The sequence below is a fragment of the Ruditapes philippinarum genome, unplaced genomic scaffold (assembly GCF_026571515.1).
Source record: "Ruditapes philippinarum isolate M1 unplaced genomic scaffold, ASM2657151v2 ctg5776_1_1_1_1, whole genome shotgun sequence".
NCBI lineage: Eukaryota > Metazoa > Mollusca > Bivalvia > Venerida > Veneridae > Ruditapes > Ruditapes philippinarum.
The window spans coordinates 21,642-32,815 of record NW_026866708.1 but is presented as its reverse complement, the minus strand read 5'-3'; the positions used below and the strand labels follow the sequence as shown (position 1 = coordinate 32,815).

General features: G+C 31.1%; 1 long non-coding RNA gene across 1 annotated transcript; it reads right to left on the bottom strand.

Moving 5' to 3' along the window:
- Positions 1-5,144: 5,144 nt before the first annotated feature.
- On the bottom strand, positions 5,145-9,670 carry LOC132733431 (uncharacterized). Its single transcript, XR_009626164.1, has 3 exons — positions 9,564-9,670; positions 7,162-7,233; positions 5,145-5,541 (listed from the first exon to the last, which is right to left on the bottom strand). It is a non-coding gene; the product is annotated as an uncharacterized LOC132733431 (long non-coding RNA).
- Between the last annotated feature and the right edge of the window lie 1,504 nt (positions 9,671-11,174).

The following is an 11,174-nucleotide window of genomic DNA, read 5'->3' as shown; positions in this document are numbered from 1 at the left end:
TGAAAAATTCTTGTTTTAAAACACGAAAATTTTAATTTTCATGTTTTTTCCCAAATTTGAATAAAATTTTAACATGAGGGGCCTGTTTTGACCTACCCGCTCACCAAAAACCCTGTTTTTTCAGTGTTATTTTTCAAATGAACCTGCTGAAAGACCAGTCCAGCTCAACTTTTACTTGCCCTTCTAGTTATTGAAATATTTTGCCTTAATACACATGTATTTTGGAGACTTTGTTAAAAATAGCTATGTTGCAAGTGTGCTCCCATAAGACTATGTAGAATAAAATAATGCAGAATAAATGACCACTACAGCAAGGTTAATCTTGATGGAACATTTTTTCTTTATAACTTTTTGTAAATGAATACACAAAATGTCATATGCAAAATATGTAAGGTGTTTAAAGTATGGGACAAGTGAACAACCTTTTTATTTGAAGGCAAATTCGTGCACAATTGGTTAAATTATGGAGATTTGGTAGCATCTATCTTTCGGAACGGAATTCGTAAAAATTACCGCTGCCACCATTATAGAACTGTTGCCATTGATTATAAAGGGATTGACAATACAAACAATCGACTTACCTTCCACGTCTGGATCGTAGCCAAGCAAGAAATTGCCTACTTATTCTAGTTATAAATTACACAAATATGACGCCAAACTGTCAAGCCTAACACACTAGTTCCGGTTGGTCCGGAACCTTCCGTTAACTTCCGTCAACTCTATTAACCAGTACCATACGGTACTACAAAACTTTAAAGTCAATCGCAACTACTCGGCCCTTTCCGTCAGTCTTCGGATAAGGACCTCGGACACAATAGTATGAATACACAGAACGGATGCGGTATTTCGGTCTAACCTACGCAAAGAAACTAAACATGTAAACAAATAGTAATTTAATGCTGGGAGTTGTTGACAAGTTTATTTCCAGTATATGTAGTAAAAATCCAACTAAAATAAGTGAATTCATATGTACAAAAGATAACAATACATTATTTATATATTTATTATTATGGTTGTAGAAACCGAAAGTACCAAAAAACCAACCTGTTGACATTTAGTCAGATTTGTTTAAAATTGAACATCAGGGGGCATATTTAAATTGCAAATTGTTGTCCGACATATTTTCAAGCACAAAAGTTACCGGAACAGACATTGTATGTCAAATATATACATTCGTTTTACATTATCTCTGTTTCTTTTTTTATGGTAGAACTACTTTCAATCCGTATTGTTTCCGAGAAACAAGAACCTTATTATAGATAATATCCGAGGCAGTTCCGAATGCTCTAACGTTTGTGCATCCCGATGTGAATGGTTTGTCTTTATTTTCAATTATACAAACTGTGCAAGTCACTTTATTACCGTCATACCGCAACCAAAAATTGCTTTCAAGACACTTGATTCGAAAAACTCGTTTCGGAGCATCATCATTGTGCATGGATTTCTCAGTTGTTTCAGCATTCGCCGATTGATTTGGTTGGAAAACCTCATTTGGTATAGGCGCAGAGTTGTTTTCGGTAGATTCTGTCGCCAAATCAACGTTAACATTGTCTTTATTGAAGAATGAAGTCAATCGTCGCTGCTTTTTTTTCGAAGCAGACATTGTGAATTTACCCGGATAATGACGTCACAATCTGAAACATCTGTGCGCTTTTAACGCGACTAATCACTTAAGTGTCTAAGATAAATCATGTGACCTATCAGCTGATGAAATTCTCGCTATTTATAGAAAAAAATATATACTACGACGCTCGCAAAAATATGCGTCACGGAAAACGCACGGCTATAATATTACCGCGTCAAATGCAAAAGCAATGCGTCAAAAACGTAGAAAACGCTCTCTAGAGAAAACACTGCATGCAGTGATGTAATTTAGTGAATATAAATGAAACCAAACAAAGCTTGTTACTAAGTCCTTATATATCCTGTATAATGTGCTCAAGTTATTTTCTCTTGCCAAAGGTCATAACCTAAAATAATTTCATCAGCAAATATGAAAGACATTCCAACATGAGTTGTTTCTCTTTCATTTAACTATTATTTTATGAAATGCGATGGTCTGGGGTATTTGAGCTTTAGCAGTCCTTAAAAGGGGCCAATCAAATAAACATGAGCAATTTTTATTAAAGATTACTATATGATTCGAATAACAAAGTTTGGTGATCATCCATCAATAAGTTCTGTAGAAAAAAAATGTCTAAAGGTTTATATTATTTTAGCTCCCTTAACCCCTAAAAGGGGCCTATCAAATTAATATGAGCAAATTGATAAAAGACTACCTAAGAATGCTACATACAAAGTTTGGTGATCATCCATCAATTGGTTCTGGGGAAGAAGATGTCTAAAGGTTTTTCTATTTTTAGCTCTTTTGACGCCTAAAAGTGGCCAATTGAAATCATATGAGCAAATTTAGGTGTGACTGTCACAAGGATGCTACAGACCAAATTTGAAGTATAACTGTCCAGCGGTTTCAGAGAAGAAGATGATTGTTGACGCATGACGCATTTTAAATAAGATCAGTTATCAGTAAGACGGAAGTTTCATTTTGTTATTATGTCCTGGTTGTTATAACATTACAAATCCGAAACACAACATGTAGTCCATCGGCACTTCTGAAAGCATAATTAACTCTCAACAGCCCCGTGTCGCTGCATTTGATGAACCTTCCTTGCTTTAAATAAAGAAAAAATAAGAATACGTTAAATATTAAAAAAAATGATTTACTTTTTTGTATTTTAAAAATAGGCAAAAACATGTTATATATATCATATAGACCAAATTGCGTACCTTGTTATTGCGTTGAAAAATGATAATGCTAATCATTTGTTGTTTAACCGTCCTTTCTTTTATGTCTTTTTTATGTTCTTAATTTATGCCCAGGAAGTTTTATCTATTACATCCACGGTTGTTAAACTTAAATGCTTTATTTTCAAGTTATTACTTTCACTCCCTGTAATGTAATCAGCTGTAAAAGATTGTTGTTTTTTGATTGCCTGATTTACAATTTTGCAAAGAATTGGAACTGTGTAATACTGATGAGCAGGTTTCTTTTTTTTAGACATACCGACAAGGTATTTTTGGATAAATTGCCTAGATACCCAGCTAACTTTTAAATCTCCAACATTGAAATAAGATTGATAATGACACTTGTGTGATTATCTATTTTTTAAAAATATTTTAAGGCTAACACCGATTTAATTTGAACAGGAAGGAAGAATGAATTTGTATAATTAAACTTTTCATTTTTTAATTCGATGATTAAATGTAAAGGTTAAAGTGATTAGAATGATAACGTACCGTAAACGTTGTAAATAAGATGAGTACGACGTTGGTTTAAACACAATGCCCGACAAAGTTACGACACAAATTAAAGTGGTAAATGAATGAAGTTAAATAAGGAGGTCTCATATTTATTTTGTTTTGTATCTTAGGTATAAGACTGATATTGTATGCTATGAAAAAGGCTTTATTCTTATTATAGTTACTGAGAAAACTACCTAAATTAATGACCTCTTTAATGCCATCAAAATGTAAGAGATCTACGATAGTAATTATGTTTTGTCTGTTTATAAATAAAAAAAATACTTTTAAGCTGTATTGTGTTTTGTAAGATTTTCAATTCTACACTTCTTTATCATTCTCTTCATGACAAACAAAAACAGCACCAAACATGCAATTCACATGCATGAATAGTAAAGTTTGACTGCAGAATATAACTTATGCAGTTGCGGTATAGGATAAAAAGGTAATATAATAAGGTTTTTAACCATGATGTTTCAAAGAACTTTTTTTTAAATCATGTAATAAGCATGGAGAAGGGAGGCCCCAAAATATGATTAATCTTAAACAAGTTTGGTAGTGATGAACATAGTAATGTCACTAACTAAATCAGTCACAATGATTTAATGCAAAAAATGCCCCACCAATATTGGCCAAGTGGTCTCTAAGAAGATTACGTTTGAAGAAAAAATGACTTTAGATACAAAATCTACTACATATATTAATGAAAGACCGACAGTTTATTCGTTAACACTGCCCATTGTATAAAGTAAGCAAAAGAAAATATCTTTGGCCATACTCCATATATTTGGCCTTACTTATATATACTTTCCAAGCATCTGCGTACATTTAATATTGAAATTGTTCAATTTCAGTTCCTTTCATGGGGAGGGGTCGGTATTTTTTATATACTTTTAAAATATAATTAAATAGAGTGGTCACTCTTTTCCATTGGCTTGTGATTTTTTGTAATGTTACTGTGGAGATTAAATTGGGCTATATTTCAATTAACCATGTTTTGAAGTTTCAGACAAAATTATTAAAAATGTTTTCATGTACTTGTTTGAAGTGTTCACTTATTTGTTTATAGTACTAATCAACAAGATATGCACGAGGTTATTCATTAATATGGATTATCCCGTATTTCTAGCACATTTACAATATTTACGGCAGTAACATTACGTGTCATACAAATACAATATGGAAGACTGCGGTGATAATTAAAGTCATTGAAGAAAATGATAAAAAGATGAATATCATAATTAGTGAAATAACTGAATTAAGAAGCAAGAGGGAGATAACGTGCATGTACAGTGTACATATATAAAGTTAGAGGATGTATTAAGATAGAGCCAAATCTTCAGTTTTGTGTAAAAAAACTTCGACCAATGTTTGAGTAGTAATCTGGAAATTGTCTAAAAATTAAGTACTTAGCAATAGAAATTGTCATCTTGTTATCTAAATTAATGGTATGGACCCTATTGATGTCTATACGTCTTATGACAGTTTTATTTGTTCGTTTCACACTATGTGTATCCGAAAAGCATGAATGTGAAAATAACCAAGGAATACGCGAAACTAACGCCTGATACAAGCAAAATACGACCGAACGTGTAGCACATTAATTAAACAGACAAACATATCGAATAGTTCTCACATTTTATAAAATGAATGAGCAGACATTAGATTCTAAACCTCATTAAAAACAGGAAAATTTGCTTTTTAAGATCGTGAGATGAACAACCTGGCTATCGTATGGAATTTGACAAGTATATGGAAGCATTCTTATTACAGTAAAACAGACACATGTTTTAGCTGAGTGTTTGTTTCTTTCAGTATACCCGAACTTTAAAAATACGCAGACATCATGTTGTTGTCCATCTTTATTTCAAAATAAATGTTCATTTATGTTCAGAGAAATAAATGTTCTTACATATTCATATTTTTTTGTCTGTTGATAATACAATTACTCTAGTATTAAACATTGTTCGTATGTTTTCTTTTTCTGTTCTGCATGCTTAATTATTTTATGAACGGTTCAAATGAAGGATCCTGCTCGTAATTTAGATCGGGAAAACGTTTGAAGCATGGGACCATGAGTCCGTATCTAGTTTCATGTTCCGTCCCTGTATCTGTATCTTTTAGATGGAACTTTTCATTTGTTTTTGTTGTGACATTTCCGTACCGCCGGTTACCATCTCCATCTTTAAAGCATATCTTATCATCTATTTCCACTCTTCCCAGTGGTACTTTTTTCCAATGCTGTTAAAATAAAGAAGTTAGGACCATAAAAAATACTCACACAGGAGATGATTCATTTGACATATTTCGAAGGCTGTCAAACAAAGTCGCAGTTAATCACTGTGACAAAAAAAAAAATAAACGCCTGAGCCTACCATATTTGAATAAGAGTATCGCCATTTATTCAATTAAATAATGGAACACATTCTGGTAAACATACAATAACTTGAAAGGCAACCATACAAACTGAGATGTGTATGTGGCCCACACAAAAATTGTAATTTTACAAACCTATAACACATAAAATTATAATATTATGCAAAACAAAATAAGTGATCGCCTTATATTACGGCATTGACACCGAAATTCTTACGCTATATATAGAGGATATTCAAGTTTTGTCTATAAATACATGATTTATTTTCATCGAGTGGTATGAAAATAAATATTTCATGAGTGGCGGTAGCCACGAGTGAAATATGGTAATTTTCATGCCACAAGATGAAAATAAATCATGTATTTATAGAAAAAACTTGAATTTTCTGTTTATTATATAGTATTACATTTTTCTCTTTTTTGACATTAAAATTTGAAAGACTTTACCTTAAATTTTGTGTACTGGCAGAATTTAAAAGAAAGTAGACCGGCAAGACACCAGTGAAAATACGGAAAATATGTTTCACTGCAGTGAAAAATAAATTTTTACAATGAAAATACAGAAAATGAAAATACGCATTTTATTTTCATCAATATTTCTCAATATTTCATTTTTAAGTATATAATAAATCACATTATTTAAAAAAAAACACAAAAAAATCTTTATTTCACTCAGTGTTTATTTAAATACAAGAAAATGGATACGTTTGTCGTGGCCTGACAGAATTTTTGTTATCAATTTCTGCTTTAGTGCTGATTGATACCTTTGGAAATATTAAGAAAGTTGAAAGAAAAATGTGGAAATATACAAAAATGCGAGCGTTATCATACAAGTGACAACAGATATACTAGTATACATACACTAACTTGAAAGAACTTACTTAACATTAAACGAAAAATAGCAAAAAGGCAATCCCATAGTCAAACGCGCAAGAGCATATTATTAATAGTATCACATGGAATGAAATAAAATATCGGTATGGTGTTTTTACGCGAATCAAATATTACGAGGACGAAAAGACGTTTCACAAAAAAAACAAGGCTTAATAACGCAAATTAAAAGCAGAATAATTTTTTACGAAAGCCGAAATAGACGTAATAACGTGAAACAAAATGCGTAATAACAAAAATCAAAATGAATTAAAACGCAGAACAAAAGGCTTTATAATGTGAAAGGCGCTTGAACGCAAAACGAAAAGTATTTTAACAAAGGATGATAGTATGCAAAAAGTCGTTATTACGCCAAACAAAGGATATTGTTATGCAAACAAAGGCGTAATTACACGAATAAAGGCTATAACGCGAAAGAAAAGGCGTAATAACGCTGATAAAGGCGTTAGAGCAATAAATTCAGATCTATATTGTTTTTCCTTTCTCGCGTAACTAGCTCATTGGATAAACTTTGATAAACTCTAAAATTGGCATATTGACGTAATATCATGTATAACGGTTTAACGTATTGAAATGATACATATATTTACCTACCTTAAATTCATCACTCATTGCTTTTTTGAACTTCAGATGTCTTGCTTTTTTTTCGTCTCTTTCTTCAGTTAGCTGGAATTATAAAAAAAGCAAAAACAATTTAACTATCGGTAAATCAGGAAAGTAATTGGTAGATAAATCATTCAGTTACCAATACGAACAATAGATATTCGATCTCAACAGATAAATAAAAATCACATGAACGTAAAAGATACAATGTAATAAAGGGTGTTACAATTTGTGACTGTTCGTTTATATTCAGGATATTTGTCACACACCCAATTTTCTTAAACCAATGTGTCAGGTTGTTAAAATGTTAACCACAAGTATTACGAGTATTAACCAAATAATCTCTTTAAGTTAAGACCTACATGCTTTTAAAATATCCTCATTGCCCGGACTATATCTGCATGCGGTTGAAAAGCAAATTTCACGAATAAAAGAAGTGTCGTAAAAATGCAAAAACATTTCTCCATAACATTTTTCCTTTACAATTTAATATAAAGCAGGATGGGATTCAACATCTACAGCCCTTTTAAGTACACATCGCTACACAGCATCAAACCACTACACATTACAACACTCTCTTAATAATACACTCTTAATTTCAGTGTCCGTTATAATAAACAATGCTATCCACGTGATGTGACATCTTCCTTTTTCCATTTAGATTTAAGTGTTCATCATTCCAAGTATTATATATCAGAGATAAGGAGAACTACTCAGACTTGAAATGAAATAACAACCAAAAGGATAAATATGATAATTGTTTAACTGTTTTAAGTAAGTATACATCAAAGTCTTTCCTGTTGCAAAGACAATAAATCAAGTGTCGTTTAAATACATGAAATTAGGTTTGTCATCTCATAATTTTCCTTCAAATTGCCTTTCTTATGGTACTTCATATAATTTAGAAATATATGACTGAGTTGGTATTTTGTCATGATTTCAAGGTTACCAAAAAACTTTTTCTTTAATATTTACACAATGAGGCATAACTGTCCATATATATTAAAACTGCTGAATACCGTCAAAGTTGCGGTGAAGAGTTTTGATATTTTTGTGTAGTAATTTTATTTTAATCGAGAAATATGCTTTCAAGAACAATATATGCATTACGTGTTTAAGGAAATTTATAAAATCATAACGTAATACATATGCCACAAATAGTTCGGCAAAGCTTTGTGAGCAACAGTATATATTTTTTTTATTTGGGTTTTACGTCACACCGACACAGTATAGGTCATTTGGCGACGTTCCAGCTTTACTGGTGGAGAAAGACCTCAGGTGCCCCTCTGTGCATTTTATCAGGCACGAATGGGCACCCGAGTAGAACCACCGACGTTCCGTAAGCTAGCTGGATAGCTTCCTCACATGAAATAATCCAAAGTCGGGATTCGAACCCACAGCGGTGAGGGGCAAGTGGTTTGAAGTCAACAGTAAAAGTGATATACTATGAATGATTTGGATTTTATCTCATCAAATAAAATCCAAGACTTTCACTTAGCATAAACAAGTAAAAAGACTTAAAAATAGAGTACATCTTAAATAACAAAGCAAAATATTTACAAAATAAAATATAATAGTCAGAAGTTCTCGTCGGGATTCGAATCCTCAGCGGTGAGTGACAAGTGATATTAAGTAATGTAAACAGTAAAGTTTGAAAAAGTAGCTCAGTTTGCATTGAATTAGAGAGGTTAAGATTCTTAAGTTGATAACCGTCTTTTTAGATGTTCACTGTTTTTGCAAAAAGTAAAGTATTTTTTGTCGTTTTAATGCGAAAAAATAAATCAATGCATACACATCAAAACTCCATACCGGTGTTCAATAGCCGATAAACAGCTCTCAGACCGATATATTTCTTAAATAAAACCATGGGCTAGGAAAAATATTATTATTTTATACTTATTTTTATTTATGATACAATTTCCACATAATTGGAAAGATGTAAAGTATTGCATGATAAACGTAAAGAGAAATGCAAACACCAACATATATTTTACCCAATCTTTGTGAATTAATCATACAACACGGGCAATTCATGGTATTTGGCAAGATTTTTTTATGTTATATGCGGTTTTCAGAAAAGGTGCCAATTAAAAAAGGACCTGTACATAACGTATACTCTTCTATACATTTATATATAATATAGGTACATGTATATACAATGGGTTATGTACTTTAAACTTATTTATATTACAAAGTTTACTTATGATTAAAACTATACAACAACACCCTTTTTTTTGTCATGAACACAATGTTCAATTTAAAAAGAATTCCAAACTGATGGTGATTCTGTTTAATACATTCATTTTGTGAGTCATTTTATGTTATCCATCAGTATGGAATGAACAAGCTGTATAATTTGTTAAAAAACATCTCATAAAATAAATAATTTTTACCTTAATTTTCTGAAATATTTTTCACGAAGATTGAATTCCAGGGCTTAACTCCGCCATTGCGATAAGGACACACTTAATATTCAACAGCGCATGCGTAACTAACAAAGAAAGACTTATCACGTGGTTTATCACGTGTTTAATGATTTTTTTTTTTATAAAAATCAGGCCATGGCAAAAGTTAACTAAATAATTGTCCTCTTATTTTCTTATGATAAAATGTTAAATTTCTTTGTATTTGTGTAGGCAATATTATGTTATAGCAGAATGCTTAATTATATCAAATTATCTAACATATAGACCTGACATACAGTGAAAACAAAAATTCATATTGACAAAATAGTCTACAGTGTTATAGGAAATCCAGAGAAAAATCTTTAAAAAACTTTGGATCTAAAAATGACAATTACCAGTAAATGTAATTGAAAAAGGAATTAAAGTAATTTCACTAGAGCTGTAAAATGTTTAGAAGAACCGAAATAAAGGACTTAATTTTAATCACTTAGGTAATTTGACATGACGGGACTGGAAATAATTCTTTGAGATAGGTATTCCATTTAGATAAAAAACTTATGTGTAAAATCTGAGCTAATTCGTTAGTCGTTTTTTTTTCAGAATAGTTATTTTAATTTAATACAACACTTTTTGCTCAAATTATGATGCCAAAAATAGCACAACAATTATATTTGTAATTCATTTCTGAGTAGATTTCCTTAATCATGTCTTACATATATTCCTGTTTTAAGTGTTCCAGTTGATCAATGTTATGAATACAACTATTAAGATAATGTGATTTTCTCTAGGTTTTTGACATCTGAGGAGTCCCTTAGCAAAGTCATCAAATATTTATATTTCTGTAAGGAATTGACATCAAGTTATCCTTTTATCACAAAATGCATTAAACTTAGTAAATTGTCACGTTTGTTTGTTACCCCACCTACTATATTCATACAGTTATTTGTTAAATTTGCTTAAGCAATATAGCTTGTATAATTTAATTTCAGATGATATATTATAATTTGTGTCCATGTATGATAATTATTTTCATTTTTAGATCAATGTTTTACTGTGCATTGCGATATTTGATCGGAATATTTATTTGTATTCTGTGTTTGAAATTGATTATGTTCCGGTGTAATATGCTGATAACTGCTATTCAACCGCATAAAAGTCTTATGTATTCATATATACGGAAAAAATATAAAAAAGAGTTAAGACGAGGTAAAGTCCTAGGAAAGTTTTCTACACATTGCTAGCGCCACTTACAATCCACGTAAATTAGCAATAAGATGTCAGAGTATACATAAATACTTCTTACTCTGTGAGTAATGCAGTAGAATTATTGTGATAGATATATAGAATTAATCATCTGAACAAAAATGGTGTAATTATTACGTTTAAAGAAATAGTAACCTCCACACATTTTGAAATATACATTTTAGTTAAAATGTGTGCTGTACTGTTAAATCCTGCCATTTGTTTAGCCCTGAACAAGTCATGATCATTTTACATTACCTGTGACATATTATTCTTAGCTTGATGTCATGATATTTCTTTACATCGACTAATTTGACTCTTCTAATTGTACTTTGTACATAGCATTTTCTGTCAATA